The sequence below is a fragment of the Myotis yumanensis genome, unplaced genomic scaffold (assembly GCF_028538775.1).
Source record: "Myotis yumanensis isolate MYYU_CA2020_CCGP unplaced genomic scaffold, mMyoYum1.0.hap1 SCAF_1, whole genome shotgun sequence".
NCBI lineage: Eukaryota > Metazoa > Chordata > Mammalia > Chiroptera > Vespertilionidae > Myotis > Myotis yumanensis.
In genome coordinates, this window is record NW_027223752.1 from 80,276,667 (window position 1) to 80,295,987 (window position 19,321).

Consider the following 19,321-nt stretch of genomic DNA (forward strand, 5'->3'; position numbering starts at 1 on the left):
CTGAGCATGGCTGGGGGAAAGGCACAAGAACAGTGGAAGGGGCTTGCTTGACCTTCTAGGTGGTAGAGTTGAGAATGCAGTGACCCAACTTGTAACAAGCAAAGACCCAAATTTAACTCAGCCTTAATCTCACTAATTCAACCTCCCTCCTTCCCCAATATTTTCTAGCATAGTACATTGAAGCAGCTTGAATGGTGGTCTTCTTATCCTGTTTAGGCCATTTGAGCTAGGGATAGGGTACCACAAATGAGAACCTGCCTATCCCTTGTTGTGTGCCTGATAGAGCACTTGAGATCCCCAAAAGTGCTCTCTTGCAAATCCCATTAGACTCTCACAGGTCAGTAAGGGAGCTACTATTAGGCTCATTTGAGGACACCAATTGTGAGATATAAAGGGGAGACTTTTTCAAACATCTCTAGGCCCTGATTTTGACCAGAGTAGCTCCTGTGAGGGCAGTTTCAATTTTGGTACTTGGTTGCTTAAAACACTATTTCAACTTTTTGATGGTATTCTTAATGGCAGATCAAGATCATTCAGCATGATGATAATTAGAGAAATGGCCTCTGCAAAGGCAAGTGGGCAGTATGAAGTGCTACCATGTTTCAGGCAGGCACTGGGGAAGTGCTATAAGGAATCAAGATGAGATAAGCCCCACTTGCAGAGTCAGTTTTAATTGCAGCCTGGGATTTCAGGGAGCCAAAGCCTTCCTTCTTGGAAAACGTTTCCCAAGTCTACTCATATTCTACATTCCCTAAAGGGTGACAACCTTTTCTACTTCACAGACATAAAACTTAAAGTTTTATTCTCTTTCAAACAAACTCTCTTATGAGAACTCACCTGGACTGTAAAACAGAGCTAGGTAGAATGCTCCTTGTTTTGGGTGAAGAGAAGGTGTTTGGAATTTTCAAAATAAACTTCATCTATTTTCTACAATTTTGTGCTTGTCTCTCTCAGGCTCTAGCATATTTTCAGTTCTTGTAAATTTTATTACCTAATGAAATTTATCATCTTCTAGTCTAGAACCAAATGGTAAAATTGAGCCTAAGTATCTACATTAGCAGGGAACAGAATTTTAAGGTGGAGCTCATTTGAAGACACCAATTGAGGGCAGTGTTGCAGTTATGTTTTCCTCTCTCTTCCATGTAGACCCACAGGTGCTCCTGGTGACAGAAGTCATCGTCTCTAAAGGTCCTAGGTCCTCTCTTGCTCCTTGCTGTTCCCCTTATGTGGGCTCCATGTACACAGCCAGAACCTTTCCTGGAGGGAATTCATGAAACAGCACCACTTGAGAACAAGCTGGGAATTCAATGAGTACAGATGCAATGATCTCATGAGAGAAAGAGAAGCTACAAAAGACAGGAACTACCACCTCTTCATCTATACCTGCTGGCACAAAATCGAGCACATATGCATCAGGAACTGGAGAGATCGCTACAGAAATGTATATATATGGGCCCAATATCCCTTCAAAATAATCAAGTGTTACCGGAGGAATAACAAAAAGGGCTACAAAGAGCACAGGAGTTACAGCTACATTGAATTCCACTGTGGCATGAATGGGTTTGTTGATAGCATAGAGGACATCAGTTGTTAGAGGTCATCAGTAACCTCTATCCACACGCCCTGGTTTTAGTAGAGTGAAGAGTGTTTCCCAAGTGGTGGGCCCTGCCCACATCAATAGCCCTTGCTAATCACTACTTTGCATTTATGTGTCAATGTTTTCCAACTACTTAGCGTTATGTATCACATGGTTTCTTGATATCACAAATTTATCTATGTTGGTTCTCTGCCTGGAATAGCCTTCTGTTGTCATTTACCTGCTCTACTATTATATATATAGTAGAGGCCCGATGCACGAAATTCTTACAAGGGCCTCTGCCCCAGAAACCCTGGCTTCATTCAGAAGGTCATCCAGAAGGTTGTCTGGTTGTCTGGTCTAATTAGCATATTATGTTTTTATTATTATAGATAATAATAATAATATATATAAAAGTATATATATAATAGTAGAGCAGGTAAATGACAACAGAAAGGTATTCCAGGCAGAGAACCAACATAGGTAAAGTTATGATATCAAGAAACCATGTGATATATAACTCTATGTATATATATGTGTGTATATATATATATATACACTAATGTATATATGTATATATATGTGTGTGTGTATATATATATATATATATATACACTAATAAAAGACAAACATGCAAATTGACCATACCTTTGCTATGCCTTAAGCCACGCCCCACCAGACAATCAGAGTGACTATATGCAAATTAACTCAACCAAGATGGCGGCTGGCAGCCACAGAGCTGGAACAAGCAGGAGGCATGGTTGCCCCAATGATGGAGGAAGCCAAGCTTCCCGCTTGCTGAGGCCTGGCTCTGAGCTCCACTCAAAGCAACAAAGTTTCAATTATAGAAGGTAAATAAACCCCAGATACCTGCTTTCAGCTGGCCGTGGCCATGGAGCTGGATCGAGCAGGAGGCTTCCCTCCCACCTGCCCTGGCTGGCTCTGAGTTCCTCTCAAGGCTACGAAATTTCAATTATAGAAGGTAAATAAATGCCAGAATAAAAAAAAAAAGAAAAAAAGGAGAGGCTGGGAGCTTCTGTTGCCGGGTGCTTGACCAGCCTGAAAACGGCCCTCAGGCCCTCACCCATACTGGCCAGGCACCCCAGTGGGCATCCCCACCCTGAAGGGGGTGTGACCAGCCTGCAAACAACAATCAGCCCCTCACCCAGGCTGGCCAGGCACCCCAGCGAGACTCCCACCCTGATCCGGGACACCCTTCAGGGCAAAACAGCCAGTCCCCACCCATGCACCAGGCCTCTATCCTATATAATAAAAGGGTAATATGCAAACTGACCCTAACAGCAGAACTGGGAATGATTGGTCACTATGACACACACTGACCACCAGGGGGCTGATGCTCAATGCAGGAGCTGCCCCCTGGTGGTCAGTGCACTCCCATAGGAAAGCTCTGCTCAGCCACAAGCCAGGCTGATGGCTGCCAGTACAGCGGTGGTGGTGGGAGCCTCTCCTGCCTCCTCAGCAGCACTAAGGATGTCTGACTGCAGCTTAGGCCTGCTCCCTGCTGGCAAGAGGACATCCCGTGAGGGCTGCCGGGCTGCCAGAGGGGTTTCTGACTGCCAGTTTGGGCCTGGTCCCCCAGGGAGTGGGCCTAAGCAAGCAGGTGGACATCCTCCGAGGGGTCCCAGACTGCAAGAGGGCATAGGCCTGGCTGAGGGACCCTCCCGAGTGCACAAATTTTTGTGCAGTGGGCCTCTAGTGTGTGTGTGTGTGTGTGTGTGTGTGTGTATATATATATATATATATATATATATATATATATATATATATATATATATAGTTCAGCTCACATAGCATCTCTTTTTCACTAACCCAGGAATTTTCCTGATATTTATTTCTTATACCTACCCAAGCTGAATGATCCTCCCTTCACAATAAATTATATCATTCCAATGTGTGTGACATTTATATATGTTATATGTGCAGAGTATGTGTGGTGATTGGTATAAGTATTAGATAGAGATTATACTTGACAACAGAAAGGTATTCCAGGCAGAGAACCAACATAGGTAAAGTTATGATATCAAGAACTCATGAAACAGCACAGATGTTCAGATTTATGCTCTGTGTAGTTTAAGGTATGATATGTGTGTAATGTGCTTATGCATATGATGAGAATGTAAATGTTTATGTACTAGTTGGGGAAAAGTTGTGACCCAGGCATTGGTTGTGTTGACATGCTGAATCTCACTCTGATTGGGAATGTGGGGATGGGCAGAGCTGATTTAGTATAACATGTACTATGGTCCTAGCTCATAGTGTGTGCTCTGTCTACATTGGTCTTCTTCCTTTCCCATCTTTTGGCTTGGTACTTTCTTTTTCACTTAGATGAAATCAACATCACAAGTGCCCATCAATATCTCTTCTCCCTGCCTTCAGAAGATAGAGATTTCTAATATAAAAACACAGGCTGTCATCGGTATGAAACCTATAAATTCCCAAGATTATAAACAACCTTTCCCATCAGCTAAGGAATGACGGAGATTCCTACTGGACTCATTTATTAAGAATATCACTAAGGCCCGGCTGCTGTTGTTCGGTGGTTGGTTGTGGACCCATGAACCATGAGCTCACTGTTCGATTACCGCTCACATGCCAGCGTTTCAGGTTTGATTCCCAGTAGATGCCTGCATGAGGCAGCCAATCAATGATTCTCTATCATTACTGATGTTTCTATTTCTCTTCCTTTCCCTTCTTCTCTGTCTAAAATCAATAAAAACATATTTTAAAAAAATATTTCTAAGGGGTGAAATGCAATTTAGCTGGGATAAGGCAGTACTTTCCTGAGGAATAATACACTCTGCAGAAGATATTAGCACAACTGAGTTTATCTGATAATAGTCATTTTCACTTAGCAGAGAAATAGTGTGGGGTTGGCAACTCTTCTCAGTAATGAGGCTCCAGACTTAAATTTTGTTGTAAGGAAGAGGAAGTAAATTGGGGGGTGAAATGTTGAGGACACAGTAAGTATAGTCCACTAGAATTCTGTTTGCTACGTGAGGGAGAGAGATACAGAGTAAGAGAAATATTCGCTTCATATAACTTTGCCTAAGGCAGGTATGGGGAGAAGACATACCAAACATTAAACATAGTACCTTGTGTTCTTTAGCCTCCTGTATTACGGAATGATTCCAGCCTTGAAACAATTACAGAAAGGGTCATGGTATTAACATTTCAACTAGGTGACTGCACACCTGCCTATAACTCAGATCTCAATGAATAATCAATAAATGTAGCTTGGTCATCATGTTTCAAGGGCAGCTCCTCAGCTTTGCAGTTTTTCAGTGCACCTGGGGATGAGCAGACACCTGGGAGATGATGACCTATACCAACCAAATTTACAAGAGATTAGTGTTAACCCAGTAGTTCTTCCTCAATGATCAATTCACATATGGAGAATACTGATTGTTTTTTCTCATTTGATAAATGTTGTTTCAAAATGTTCCGGCATATTTTGAGGTGACATATTCTGGTCTCCTATAGGGGAGTTTCACAAATACCTCTTTTAAAAAACTCTTTAGAAGATGCTTTTATGAAAGGGTGAAAAGATGTTGGTTCAAAACAGGAAGAGAATGTATTTAAGTGTATTGAATATAAATAGCATGTGTTGTGTTGTTGTTTCTTGAATATTCTCATATCCACTTACCCCCATTTGGATAGCTGCATATTCACTTCCTTAGGGAATTATCCTTTCCCTTTCCATGTGCAGTTTGGTGAGGCTGTCCATCCAGATTTCCAATGTCCTCTACAGAGCCAAGTGAGGATCATGAGAGCCAAGCGAAGCTAACTGGACACTCTTGTAGAAGGCTAGAATATACCACCCTAACGTATGCCCCTTTGGCTTAAGAATTATTCTGAGAAACAGCAGACAAAGGAGAAGTTCTGAAAGCAGAGTATAAGTTACTCATTTGTGAATAAAAAAAGAGGGTCTATGGAGAGTAAACTCCTATGGTGATCTGATCATAAATTCCTAATTCAGCAGGTCATGGTGGGTAGTCAGCCCCAGGCATTAATTGTTCAGTAAAAAGTCACTTATGTAAGCCCTGTCCATTTTTGTGTGTGTCTGTGTGTGTGCATGTACCTTTGGAATAAGCAGAAACCACCCTCAAGAAGGCACAAAATCTTGTCAACTGTAGTGTAATCCAATCATCACCATGTTTTCTCCCAGCTCTTCCTTATTTTCCTTTCTTAATTGCAAATGCATAAAGGAAGCTGTTATTCTCCAGATGTTTGAGTTCTTGCTTCCCAGCATATATTGTCAATTTGGCTTGAATAAAATAAAAATTCTCCACAGGTTTGGATGTTTACTATGTAGACACTTTTGCAGGGTAATTTAGTATATATATATATATATATATATATATATATATATATATATATATATATGTTTTCCCCTCGGTACCAAGAAGAAAAAGATGACTCTAAGTCACAAGAAACTCGTATTAATGGAGAATGCAAAGAGTTACATATGCATGAAAAAACCTTATCTTAGTTTACTGTGCTGTTCCTTGTCACTGATGCTATTCCAGACCTATACTAGATATCAGCCCTTCCCTCAATCACTGACTAATTGTGGACATCTCTACATCCCACCTAAGCATGAAGAAGCTACATAAGAATGAAATCAGCCTTCATCATCCCCAGTTTACAGAAACGCCAGCTAACCGGCGGGGAGCGGGGGGGCGGTGAGGGGAGGAAATGCTGGGATGTTAGGCATATTTTCTACTTTTCCATTGGGCTCAGCACTTTTCCATTATTCTCCATTTGGGGCTCTCACCCTGCCCCTGCAGTTTTGCAAGATATGACTAATTATCCTCATTTCAGATTTTGCAAGATATGACTAATGTCTTCCAGTTTCCAGTAAACCACCTACACTCAGCTTCCTGCCAGCAACCAACCAAAAGGTTGCTCGGACCTGCACAGGAGATATAAATATCCCACACTCCCTACTCTTGCTTGCTGACACTGACACATTGGTCTCAGCCTGCTGTGAAAGAATACAATAAAATTTCTTAAACTCTCTGGGCCTGGCTTCAGTCAACGCAAACCTAATAGTCACCTGTCCATAACTTGCCTCTCCCACACTCTTCTTCCTTTATTTCACCTGGTAGCTGAAGATGGTATTTAACTCCAAGTTTTAACCACATCTTTGAGTTTTTCTCGTGTACTAGTATGTATGATATATCCATGCTAATAACTTGTTTGTTTTTTTCTTGTTAACCTGTATTTTGTTACAGAGGCTTTAGCTGAGAACCTAGAAGGACAATAGACAAAGGTTTTTTTCTCCCCTATCTTGTCCTCAGAGTCTGAATTTCAAGTAGTGATGCAAGGTTAAAAAAACAATTTGAGGTGGATCTATGCCCATTAAGCCCTGATCTCCAGCTTACCTAAGCTTATTGGGTTCCAGCTATTTCCAAAGACCAATTCTTCTGCTATATTTTTTTCATATTGTAATTTCTCCCACATTCTTCCAATAAATCCTCACTATACTCTCACCACCATTTACACTTTTTCCCCCTTAAGTCACCTCAAATTGCTTTGTTTGCTTGCAACCAAAACACTAATGAATAAAATTAATTTGCAACATTTATGATCTTCATGATCACCAGCATGATTATGCCATCCAAATTTTGGAATTTTTCATGTATACTAGATGCATATCCTACAAGAAATATCAACTTTCTTTAGTACAGCATATAATCTCTTCCATAATCGGTCTGCTCACCTCTATGGTCTCATCTCCTATCATTCACTTCACTTTTCTTTTAACAGCAGTCGTACCTAGCCACTTACAGATCTAGGAATATACCATACACACATTTCAGCCACTGAAACTCTTTTCTTACTTGTTGCTACTGTCCTATGTTTATATCTCAATTTAGTACCATGACCATTGAGAAGCCTGTAAGCTCCAATTCATGGTGATCCCTCCCATCTTTTGAAAAACAAAATTCAATGGAGTAAATTTGAAGACCTATTTGGTTTTATTAAGCAATTCATAAATCTGGCAGCATCACATCTAGCAACTAGAAGGGTGCTCTGAGGGTTTGTAAAAAATAGAAGGTTTTATAGGAAGCAGGATGGGGCAACAAAGCTAGTAACGAAAAAAAAGAAAGGATTATTTGGGGCCTGGAACAACTTTTCTTTGGGGGAAGGAAAGGGGAAAGGATTTATTATGTAGACTAGAGGCCCGGTGCACGAATTCATGCACCAGTGGGGCCCCTTGGCCTGGCCTGAGGGGGTCAGACCAAAACTGGCTCTCAAACATCCCCTGAGGGGTCCTGATTGGGAAAGGGTACAGGACAGGCTAAGGGACCCCACCCGTGAACAATCGGGGCCATGGAGGGACCGAGGGAGGGCTCCAGGGCATGTCCAGCTCATCTCGCCCAGTCCTGATCCACTGGACCCAAGCAGCAAGCTAACCTACCAGTTGGATAATCTTCCCCGTGGTGGTCAGTGCATGTCATAGCAACTGGTCAAATGATCAAAAGAAAGGTCGGACACTTAGCTTATTAGGCTTTTATTATATAGAATTGTCTCTTCCTTCTATGGGAGATGGAGAGAGCCTACTAGACAGATTACTTTACTGGGTTTCATCAGAAAATTCCATACTGGTTGATTAAGATTATGCTTATGGGACAAGTTGAAATTGCAATTAGATCAGGTATTAAACCTATATTTGGTATTGTTTAAAAAAAAAAAAAGAAATACTCCATAGGCCTAAAATGGCATCATTTGTGCTAAAAGCCTATGATATAAAACTCAAATTCTTCCAACAAATTGTAAAGGGAAATAAAGTTCTCTTTGACTGCCTTAGGATTTCTGGATGGTTCTAAAAATTAAACTGACAAAGATCAATAGGGAAAAAATGAACAAATTTTATTAAATTTTTACATGTAGATGGGAAACTTCATGAGAGAATAAAGGCCCAAAGAAGACCAGAGCAGGAACCTTATTTACCTTTTAGGAAAAAAATAAATAAATTTGTGAAAATTTGACAAAACAAAGGGGTTTGGTTCATAGGTAGTAAATGGTAAAGATAAGGGTTAGTTTTGCAATCTGGGCTGATTAAGAGTTTATCTTTAGTAAAAGAATTTATTTCCTGCCTTTAGGCTGAAAAGGGATGTTTTATGGCATTTACTGATTCTTAATTGCCTTTAGCAAAAAATAATGTTTATATTAAAGAGCCATATTTTGGGGTGACATATTCTGGTTTCCTTCAGGATAAATGTAAAATATCTCTCCATTTATTTTCACCTGTTTTGATTTCTTCTATTAGAGTTTTATAGCTTTCCTCATAGTGATCTTGTATATATTCTATAAGATTTATACCTAAGTACTTCATTTTTATTTAGTGCTAACGTAAATATTTGTGGGTTTTTTAAAATTCAAATTCCATTTGTTTATTGTTGATATATAAGAAAGAAATTGATTTTTGTATATTAACCTTGTTATAAACAGACAACATTTTTTATCTTGTAGATAATCAAAGTCACTAAAAGCATTATGATCCTTAGCCAGTTTTGCTCAATGGATAAAGCATTAGCCTGAGGACAGAAGGGTCCGAAGGTGCGTGGGGGCAACCAATTGACATGTCCCTCTCACGTCAATAGTTCTCTCTCTCTCTCTCTCTCTCTCTCTCTCTCTCTCTTTCCCTCTCCCTTCCACTCTCTCTAAAAATAAATGAAAAAATATCCTTCAGTTAGGATTAACAACAACAATAAAAAAGTATTAGGCAAGAGTATTCCACTATTATTTTATGCTGAAGGGACTAACCTGCAAGTAATATGTAGAATGGGTTGTGTGGATGAAAGGGGCCACATATTAATCTGACAAGCTAAAGGGAAGGACTGCATGGCAGTCTTGCAAACTCTAAGACCTAATGTAACCACAAGGACAGTCTGAAATAAAACTTTAACTGAAAGCAGTTATAGTGGGTAGACACTAGCTAGGCCGGTATCTTCCCTGACAAGGTCAACCTTTACCTTAACTGAACCTATCTGTCTATTTGCATCTATAATAACACATCATTGAAATGTAAGAGTAACTTGTAACTTCCCTTTTTTCTGGACCCCTCAGGGCACAACGAAATGCCCTAGGTACCAGGACAGATACAGTTGCAGAATTTTTCAGGCGACCTAAAAACACACAACAGGTATTCAGAAGGTTCAGCTAAAACCCTTTATTTGCAGATATACTAGTATGATGACTCAGGGGAGTCTGTTTCCAAAGCCTAAGTGATGAATATGGAAGAAGCGTTCCCTTTATACCCTTAGTTTCTTTGTCCCCCAAATATGGATCAGGCTTCTGGACTTTTCACAGGCTTTGCAGTCCCCTGTGAGTTCAGATGGGGGGAGTGAGATTACACTCAGAGGCTTGACCTGTCTGGTACCAGCACTGCTGGGGCTTGTATATTGTTCATGGTTTATAGCCTCTGTAAAATGGGAGTAATCCGGGAAACAGGTTCTGCAAGGCAGGACAGGCATCACAGATAAGAGTGGAGTTGATTATTGGCTAGCAAGAGTATGTGTCAGGCCCTAGCCGGTTTGGCTCAATGGATGGAGCGTTGGCCTGCAGACTGAAAGGTCCCAGGTTCGATTCTGGTCAAGGGCATGTACCTGGGTTCTGGGCAAATCCCCAGTGAGAAGTGTGCAGGAGGCAGCTGATCAATGTTTCTAACTCTCTATCCCTGTCCATTCCTCTCTGTAAAAAATCAATAAAGTATATTTAAAAGAAAAAAAAAGACTATGTGTGAGAATGCAGGTTACTGGCACAGGTTCAAGGTGCTAGCCCACTCACAAAATGTTTTATTTTCCCTTTCATTCCCCACCACCCTTGTGATCCTCAAACTGATATTCAGCCTTGGAGATTCACTAGAAGACTCAAAGATAGGGAGTGGGGTGTTCAGCAGCTCAAGTCTTTTTCATCTTCATCACCCAAGGGATTGTAATGGCAGCCCAGAGATCTGGTCTGGAGTAACTTCTGGGGCTTCAGGGCTTACTGCTTCTATCTCTATTAGCTGTTCTAATCCTGTTGGCTTTCTTAGAGGAAGGGAGGGAGACTCTACACAAGTTTCTTCATTTCTGGCTTCAGAGCAGTTGGAGTGGTGAGAAGCACACCTCAGGGTCCCATCTATTTCTCCTCCAGTGGCCCATTGTCCTTGCTCTGCTCATGTCTGTCTAACTGCCTAACACATCCCCTCAAGGATCTTGGCTCTGAATCCTTTCAGGGAAAGTGGGCATCGGTGGGATCCTCTTAACTGCTTCAATGCTGAGGAGGGACAAAGTTTTCTCTCAGAGCCAAGACATCCTTGCTCTCTGTCAGAGGGATGATGAGGCCTGGGCACAGAAGGAGGTGGGCTTGTGACCCGGTGGAGACAAACTGTATTATAAAATTTAGTATTATTGAGCAATTACAACAGCAAGAATTACAACATATGGTCTGGTGGAAGGGAAAAGGAAACATTTCAGTTCTAATAATTTCCTATTGAAATAGAATTCTTCTCCTTAAAATCACCCTTATTTTTATGAAAGAGCCAAATTAAGACCAATTTATCTATTGCATTAAGTCTAGTTTCAATTTGGCTGATTGTTTGCATAAACACAACAAGAATGGTAACTGACAGCCTTTGCTGGAATTTCATGATTGAGTCTCAGTGTGCCCCTTAGGGAAGAGAAGCCAAGCCATCCAGCTGCCATCAGGCTTGCCTGCAATATCAGCTGGGTTAGGTGAATTCCTCACCAAGATCTGTACCTGCAGCAACTCCACCCAGCTTATGCACTAGGCTTCAGGGCCCATCTCAGCAGCCCTCCGACTATTCATGGCCTAGAGGGTGTGGGGCTTCGGCAGGGACACAGAGGCGCCCTCGCTGCACCCCTTCCACTCTGAACAATTGCCAGCAATGGCAGGGTATGGGCCTGATGCTCCAGCGCCATACATTGTCAGGGCTACCAAGCAAGATACCAGGCTTTCTCCATGGCACTCTATTGACTTCAAGTCTTCAGAGTCCAGATATGACTCTTTAAAACATGACACTCCAGTCGAAGTTTTCAGTCAATAAAACCACCATTGGTAACCCATCTTATTGAATTTATGCAAAGAAATGCATTGCCATGATTCATTCATTAAGAATTGCCAAATTTCGGAGAGATCACATAGGGAGAAAAAGACACTAACTTGCTTTAAGATCTTCTGATTTTCCCTGCCAGTTCTTTCTATGGACTCTTCAGAAGATGTAATATTTTTCCAAATGCACTATAACAAAACAGTAACTGTCTCCAAATGACAAGAAGAAATTTAAAATGACATGGTTATGGATTTCATTATAATGCAGATGACAGAGAATGTTGTCCTTCCTATAAAACCCAACATTCTATCCTATCTAATAAAAAAGAAACATGGTAATTAGCGTACGACCGCTACCCTTCCCATTGGCTAATCAGAGCGATATGCAAATTGACTGCCAGCCAAGATGGCGGCCGGCAGCCAAGCAGCTGGAAGCGAACATGAGGCTTGCTTGCTTCAGTGAAGGAGGACTCCAACGTTCCCCACCTGCCGCTGCCGGCCTCTGAGTTGGCAGTTTGAAACATTGTAACAAATATAGAAGCTGAACAAAACCCCAGAAACCAGCTTTCAGGCGGCCGGAATCTCAGAGCTGGAGATGATACAGTGTTTTGATTATAGAACCTACACAAACCAGATACCTGCTTTCAGCAGCAGAGGCCTTGACCCAGAATAAAAAAACAAAAAAGAAAAAAAGGAGCGGTTGGGTACTTCAGTCACCCACCAGCCTGAAAACAGCTCTCAGCCCCTCACCCAGACTGGCCAGGCACCCCAGTGGGGACCCCCACCCTGAAGGGTGTGTGACCAGCTGCAAACAGCTATCATCCCCTCATCCAGGCTGGCCAGGCACCACAGTGGGGACCCCGACCCTGATCCAGGACACCCTTCAGGGCAAACCAGCCAGCCCTCACCTGTGCACCAGGCCTCTATCCTATATAGTAAAAAGGTAGTATGCCTCCTAGCACCAGGATCAGCATGACAGGGGTGGGGCCACAACCTCCCTATCCACCCTGCTCTGTTTGTGACAGAGGAAGGCACCCCAACCCCCTGATCAGCCCTGCTCTGTGCCTGATAGGGGGGAGCTCCCCAATCCCCTGATCGTCCTGCGGCTCTGTGTGTGACAGGGTGCGGTGCCCCAACTCCCCCCACCCCCGCACAGGCCCTGCTCTGTGTGTGACGGGGTAGAGCCATAACCTCCCAATTGGCCCTGCCCTGAGTGTGAGAGTGGCAGCGCCCCAACCCCCTGATCGGCCCTGCTCTGTGCGTGACAGGGGGCAGCGCCCCAACCCCCTGATTGGCCCTGCTCTGTGGGTGATAGAAGGGAGCTCCCCAACCCCCTGATCGGCCCTGCTCTGTGTGTGACAGGGTACGGAGCCCCAACCCCCCTGATGGGCCCTGCTCTGTGCGTGACAGGGGATGGCACTGCAACCTCTCCTTTGACCCTGCCTTGAATGTGACTGGGGGCGGTGCCCCAACCCCCCAATCGGTCCTACCCTGCACGTGACTGAGGGTGGCATCGCAACCTCCCAATCCGCCCTACTCTGTGCATGACAGGGGGCGGCGACACAACTCCCCAATTGGCCCTTCTCTGAGCCCAACCAGGGGCTGCACCTAGGGATTGGGCCTGCCCTCTACCACCCGGGAGCAGGCCTAAGCCAGCAGGTCATTATCTCCCGAGGGGTCCCAGACTGTGAGAGGGCACAGGCCTGGCTGAGGGACCCTCCTCCCCCCCGAGTGCACAAATTTTTGTGCACCTTGCTTCTAGTCTACACTAATAAAAGAGAAAGATGCAAATTAACCATCACTTCACCACTCTGCTACACCCATAAGCCACGCCCACCATCCAATCAGGAGCAAGTATGCAAATTAACCCAACTAAGATGGTGGCAGCCATGGAGCTGGAGTAAGCAGGAGGCTTGGGTTGCCTCCGGTGATGGAATAAACCAATCTTCCTGCCTGCCCTGGCCGGACCTGGGCTCCACTCAAGACTACAAAGTTTCAATTATAGAAGATAAATAAATCCCAGATACCTGCTTCCAGCCTGAAAAATAAAAAATAAAAAAAGGAGAGGCTGGAAGCTTGGGTTGCAGGGGGGGGGGGCAGGGCGTAGCCAGCCTGAAAACGGCCCTCAGCCCTTCACCGAGGCTGGCCAGGCACACCAGCGTGGCCCCCCACGCTGATCTGGGACACCCTTCAGGGCAAACTAGCCAGACCCCACCTGTGCACCAGGACTCTATCCTATATAATAAAAGTGTAATATGCAAATTGACCCTAAGAGCAAAACAACTGGGAATGACTGTTCACTATGACACACACTGACCACCAGGGGACAGATGCTCAATGCAGGAGCTGCTCCCTGATGGTCAGTGTGCTCCCATTGGGGGAGCTCTGCTCAGCCACAAGAAAGGCTAATGGCTGCCAACACAGTGGTGGTGGCGGGAGCCACTCCCACCTCCTCAGCAGCTCTAAGGATGTTTGACTTCAGCTTAGGCCTGCTCCCCGCTGGCAAGTGGACATACCCCAAGATCTCCCAGGCTGCCAGAAGGATGTATGACTACCAGTTTAGGCCTGATCCCCTGGGGAGCAGGACTAAGCAGGTGGAAATCCCCCGAGGGGCCCCAGACTGTGAGAAGGCATAGGCTGGGCTGAGGAACCCCCCTGAGTGCACAAATTTTTGTGAACTGGGTCTCTAGTAATATTATAACTAACTACCATTAGTTATAACAGTATCTGACAAAGGTTCCCATGTACCTTCAGCATAAAATTTTCCTTCATGAGAGAGAAACCAAACATTTGAGGCATTTCAGAGCCTATTGATGATTTAAAGACAATTCTAGGTCAAGGGAAATTTCCTTAAAATTCAAGCCCTTGAAAGATTGTCAAAGTTGATTTTACCAAAAGATTATATATCAAAGTGTATTAGACCCAAACATAGGCTAGCAAACCTCAATTCCCATGATTAAGAGATGGTCCTTTTTATTTACTTATTAAATACCTGATTAATATAATCATTTTACTAGAAAACAAAATTAACCAAAATAAGGCTTATTTTCTAACCTCATTTGTCCTTGGGTGTGGACAGCAAATGACACTAATTGGTTTTCAACTATCAGTCTCTCTGTGTACATTGACATAAGCTATTTACCCACTGTTTAGGGAGGCAAAATGCAAATGGTTTACTCTTAAGTGTCCTTGGTTTAGGGAAGATAGGATTTTCTAGATGGCTGTAAACTGCTGCTTTACTATCTCAGTTTCCCTGTTCTGCTTGTTTTGGTTTACTGTCCTGTGTCATTTATTCAATTTTCTTTTACCATTTCTTCCTACAAACTTTCTATAACTTTCTCTGACATTCTTACAACTTTCAGAAACATTTTTACAACTTTCAGAAATAACCAGCTTCACAAACCACCTTCTTTCTTCTTCAAAATGCATTTCCATGCCCTATGTTTTCTCTATTGCACCAAAGCCATACTTTCCTTCCAATTAGTTAGAATTCTTAACCTTAATTTTTAGGTGACATGTAAGTAATTAACATCCCTCAGATTGGCAATACATTTATGTTTTAAGAGAGATTTCAAATAAAATACAAGACATTCATTAATAGATTCAACTTCATCCTCGAGATTCTCTAGAGGAGGCAAACTCAGATTAATTAATGTTTCAGTACCCTGTTATTTCAAAATATTTAGATGTTTATCATTTAACCCAGCAACGCTCTAAAGCCTTTAAGTTATCAAAGACTTTGGAAAAGTATGTATAGGCCTAGGAGGCTGGAGAAAAGGGCAGGGGGAGAAGGGAGCAGGACCCACAGCCTGTTCCCAGACCTCAAGCTGCTTGGATTCAAAACTGCCACATTTTCCCTTAGAGATAACATGCTGAGATTTGGGCTATACTGCTGTGGCTTCTGTTTCTGGCCCTCTGGGCCAGCCCTTCCCTGAGCCACTTGTTCTATAGTTGTGAACATTATGTTAGCTTTCTGTTTCTGCCTTTCTTATCTTTAAGTACATAGACTTTCTGAGCCTTTATGACAGCTCTTCTGGACTTCTATCCCCTTCTCGCCCCAGTGCCCCAACTTTGTAGTTTTCTTGAGATGTCAGGCCAACTATTGGTGACAAAATGTAATTTTTAATTTTTCTTGGCATAACAGGTCCTGGTTGTCTGGTCCAGAGTACTTTCTTATTTAATTTTTTAGTCTTGGAACATTTGGAAGGCCCTTTTTCTTTGCATTGCTGAATATTGAAGGCTTTATTTAGGTTCTGAGACCAGGGAACTTCTTCCCTAATCCCTTGAATTATTAGCTCCCTGGGAGATATCTCATGTGTCCCCTATGGGCCTTATTGTTAAGGTACCACTGGGGCTCACAGGTTTGGAAATTTTACACCTGCTGGAAGCACACCAGGGCCAGCCAGGTGCTCCCTTTCCCAGATAGCCATAGCCAACCTTCAAATCATTCCCCCTTCTTTTCCTGAGAATAGTATTTCCAAGAGAGACATTAACTCAGTCTACATATACACTGTAGGCCCAAAATTGGGTCTAGCTGGTCAGCTAAGCCACATGGGTCTCCCAGAAGAGGTTTTAACTTTTTCTTTTTCCCCCCACTGCTCCAACTCCTTTCATCGCATCCTGGAAAAGCTGGTTTGGGGTGGCACAGAGGCCTCAGAGCCAGTTGGATGAGGGGGAGGCTGGGATTGTAAATTGCCATCTTGGCTGTTCCCTCAGATTGTCCCCTGGTCGCATAGGGAGGGGGAGGGAGGACAAGGGATCTCATTTCTCTGTCTGCCCTTGTTCTCTTTAGGCTTCTCTAGTTTTACACGGGGAAGGATGACTGGTCCCTTCCTCCAACAGAGAGCATAGTCATTCTCCTCTTGAGTGACTGCACTTGTATTATTAGCAAATTTATCAATTATTCCTGAAAACCTTTATCATAAATCCTTCCTTTTAGTTACATCTATTTATTATATCTTAGCAACTTTGAGATTTTTAAAGCCAATTATTACCAATTTTGTAACAGGGATAACTCAATGTGAAAGTACCATTTTATTTTATTTTCCTTTATAAAAACAGGAGTGCCCCTGCTTCACAGCTGGAGGGTACTTCTTCAGATCTGTTCCTCCCAGTGTTATGGGGGAGAACATAACATTGGGGACTAGTTACAGTTATGGGAAATATAACTATGCTGTTAACCATGATTGCCCTTTCTGTTCAAATAAAGGACGTACTATTCTTGCTGGGAGTCATATGTTCCCAGACATGGTGTGCTGGGCTGCATATCTGGCGCTTTGGCCAGGTGAGGCATGCCATGCTCTCTGGTTCTAGAACACATAGATAGGGATGTGCTGACGCTTCCGCCAGGCGGGGCACACCGTGCTCTCTGTTCCTAGGACACGTAGATAGGAAGGTGGTCACTGTACTGATGCTGTACTGTGTCGGGAACAAATTGTGTAAACAAAGCTTTGTAACTAACTGTGGTTTTTGCAAATAAACATGCTGTAACTCCTGCAGTCGGCACTGCAGTTCAGCCTTTGCTTCAGCAGGGTGATGTAACTGTAGTCGCTGGCCAGCTTAATAGAGGTTCTTAAATCTTGATCTGAGTCCCTGGTGGTCGTCTACGTGGGTCGCCCGGTAACACTAGGAGTCACCCCTGGAATGCAGTCCATCCTCATTCAAGAACTGCCCATTATCATTAAAACATCAACTTTGTTGCCCAACCCCACCTGCATGGCTCACTTCCCTATGTAATTGTTGTCTCTATATTCATAAACCAGGGAAGAGCAAACTAAAGTCCCTAAAAGATAGAAAGCTAAAAGTACATTATAGACATACAGACAGAAATCTCACTAGGTAAGAGTTTCTGATGGCCAACATTCTGAGAGGAGAGCAGGCAGGGTCCCCAAGATATAAAGTTCTTGGCAGCTGTTAGTACTTTCCTCCAGTCTCTGTCACAGCCTCACCACACCTAATTGGGTTTCCCCAAAGCAGGTCTTGTCCCATCTTTAAACAACAAAGAGACACAAAACATCAACAAACACTCTTATGAAGGTGTGCGCAACACACTAAACGTTTACACCACAGAGCAATGTCTTCTGTCCCTGGTTCAGGAACTGCCCCTCCCCAGGATGTCAGCATTCTCCCCAATGGACTATTTAGGGAGAATGTATTTCCCAGGCCTGGAATTTCTGTTTCCTCTCCTTGGTCATAAGCTGGGGGCCACTGATATCACAAAGAGGCATCTGCATTGCAGGCAGTGGTCTGGGCCCTTCTTAAAATTCTTTAGCATACATTTTAAGACAGCGGGTTTAGAGGAACTACTTCCCGCATTTGAAGTTAAACGGTGTAATCCCTCCCAGTTAACAGAGACACAGGGCAACCACAAGGTAACTTTCACTTCACGCAGACTCTCACACTCACATTCACACACCAGTCAGCCCGAGGTTTGGCTTCCACCCACGGAAAGTCCCCGTAGTGAGGCAAAGTCCCTGCATGGGCAGTGATCAGCTGCCTCTTCTGCCCCTAAAGGCAGGCCTGAACTGGGACTGGGTCCTCGGGGAAACTTACTGATCAGACATCTGTTCCCGGAAAGGCTTTCCTGTCTTCCTTGGAGTCCACTTGAGCCCGGGGGCTGGAGGTGTGGGACCCAGTCAACCACTGGTGGCGCCTTTGCCTTCATGGCAGGGGCTCAGTCGAGAGGGCCCACCCACCTGCTCTCACGCAGTGGTTCCTCAAAGGGGCAACTCAGCTGCATGTTTCTTGGTCAGGAAACCAAATTATGTTGCAGAATTTACCAGGCGACTGGAAAATAAACAACAGGTACTAGGAAGATTCAGGAAAAACCCTTCATTTTCAGATGTACCAGTATAGTGACTCAGGGGAGTCAGTTTCCAAAGCCTGAGTGATGAATATGGACGAAGCTTTCCCTTCATACCCTTAGTTTCTTTGTCCCCCAAATATGGATCAGGCTTCTGGACTTTTCACAGGCTTTGCAGCCTTCCATGAGTTTGGATGGGGGAAGTGAGATTACACTCAGAGGTTTGGCCTGTCTGGCATCAGAGCTGCCAACCCCCTTGGAGGTTTTTATATGGTCCATGGATTATGGCCTCTTTAAAATGGGAGTATTCTGGGAAACAGTTTCTGCAAGGCAGGACAGGAATCACAGATAAGAGTGGAGTTGATTATTGGCTAGCAAGAGTATGTGTGAGAGTACAGGTTACTGGCACAGGTTCAGGTGATATCCCACTCACAAAATGTTTTATTTTCCCTTTCATTCCCCACCACCCTTGTGATCCTCAAACTGATATTCAGCCTTGGAGATTCACTAGAAGACTCAAAGATAGGGAGTGGGGTGTTCAGCAGCTCAAGTCTTTTTCATCTTCATCACCCAAGGGATTGTAGTGGCAGCCCAGAGATCTGGTCTGGAGTAACTTCTGGGGCTTCAGGGCTTACTGCTTCTATCTCTATTAGCTGTTCTAATCCTGTTGGCTTTCTTAGAGGAAGGGAGGGAGACTCTACACAGGTTTCTTCATTTCTGGCTTCAGAGCAGTTCGAATGGTGAGAAGCACGTCTCAGGGTCCCATCTATTTCTCCTCCAGTGGCCCATTGTCCTTGCTCTGCTCATGTCTGTCTAACTGCCTAACACATCCCCTCAAGGATCTTGGCTCTGAATCCTTT

The 19,321-nt window shown here is 43.6% G+C and overlaps 1 pseudogene; it reads left to right on the forward strand.

Annotated features, from left to right (window-relative positions):
* The first annotated feature begins 556 nt into the window (after positions 1–556).
* Positions 557–1,594, forward strand: LOC139006375 (epididymal secretory protein E3-beta-like; annotated as a pseudogene).
* The last annotated feature ends 17,727 nt before the right edge of the window (positions 1,595–19,321 follow it).